The sequence below is a fragment of the Helobdella robusta genome, assembly GCF_000326865.2.
Source record: "Helobdella robusta unplaced genomic scaffold HELROscaffold_63, whole genome shotgun sequence".
Taxonomy (NCBI): Eukaryota; Metazoa; Annelida; class Clitellata; order Rhynchobdellida; family Glossiphoniidae; genus Helobdella; species Helobdella robusta.
Genome location: NW_008705353.1, coordinates 80,489 through 81,914, shown reverse-complemented (window position 1 = coordinate 81,914; position 1,426 = coordinate 80,489).

Below are 1,426 nucleotides of genomic sequence, written 5' to 3'. Positions count from 1 at the left end.
TTAATTTTGTTAATGACAACAGAAATTTTTATAATACGTTCAGAAAGACAGTCGTGGAAAGACTAGATTTGATACAATTGAAAAATTAATAATGATAATTGTTATAATTATTACAATTATTATTAATGAGCAATAAATAATTATAAAATTATGAATTAATTACGCCGTCTTCTTCATCAAAATCATCGTCATTACATCGTTCGTTCTCTATTATTGCCATCTTCGTTTTTAAAATGAAAAGTAAATTAAAGAAAAACATTAATTAGGTAGAAAATTAAATAAATAAATAAATTTAATAAGTTAAACTGGTAAATAAAAATATGAAAAAACCAAACGAACCCACGATAATTTCAGAATTATGGTTAATAATAATAATATTATTATTATTATTAGATAATATTATTATTATGCAATTATTATTATTATTTTAAAAACCAGTTTTGTCATTTTCGTGATCAGGAACAAAGTTTAATATTACTATTTTTATCAATACAAATCTACATCATGATCATGTTAGTTAGAAAAAACATCGACAGCGTTAAAAACTTCTAGAAATTTTCTTTTTCCGGATTTCCAGAGATTTTCGCCAGGATTTCGGATTTTTAGAAATTCCTAATCTTCGAGTGCCTGCCTGGATTCATTTTCGAGGCCATTCCACGAAGCATGTGCCCGTCCTTGCTTTCGCCGAAGCTGCTGGCGATCGCTTGCCCCTTCTTACTCTCCTCAAATTTTATCGTCCTGTGAGCATCCCACGGATTAGGTGACCTGCCATTCCTGATTTTGTTGTGATGGTAGGTGGGATTGTTGAGTTATACGTGATTGTTGGAGTTTACTTGATTGTTGGGGTTTACGTGAATGTTGGTGTTTGGGTTGAAGAGGTGATGTAAGTTTTGGGGGTGGATTTTTGTTATAATTTTTTGTGCGTGCTGAGGTGTCGATTTTGATTGGATAATTAATCAGCCAGCAGGTCAATCAATCAACTAACCAATCAATTAATCAACGACTAATTAATTATTCAACCAAATACTGACCAACCAACTAATAAACCAACCAACCATTCAACCAACTTACCAACCAACCAATCAACCATTCAACTAACCAACCAACCAACCAACCAATCAACCATTCAACCAACCAACTAACCAACCAACCAACCAACCAACCAGTTGCAAAGATCAAAACAGTAACTGTACGGCTTCCTCTCTTCGAACATGCACATACCAGTGCAATAGGCCGACGCATTTTCCTGGGAGTCTGTGCTATTTTTAGAAAGATGGTGGTGATGATGACTGTGATGATGATGACGATGATGATGACGATGATGTCAACGGCGATGAAGATGATGGTATTTATTTATAGACGTGTTATATTCTTACGCGGTGACAATGACGAATATGCCAATAAAGTGCACAACTAAGATGTGATG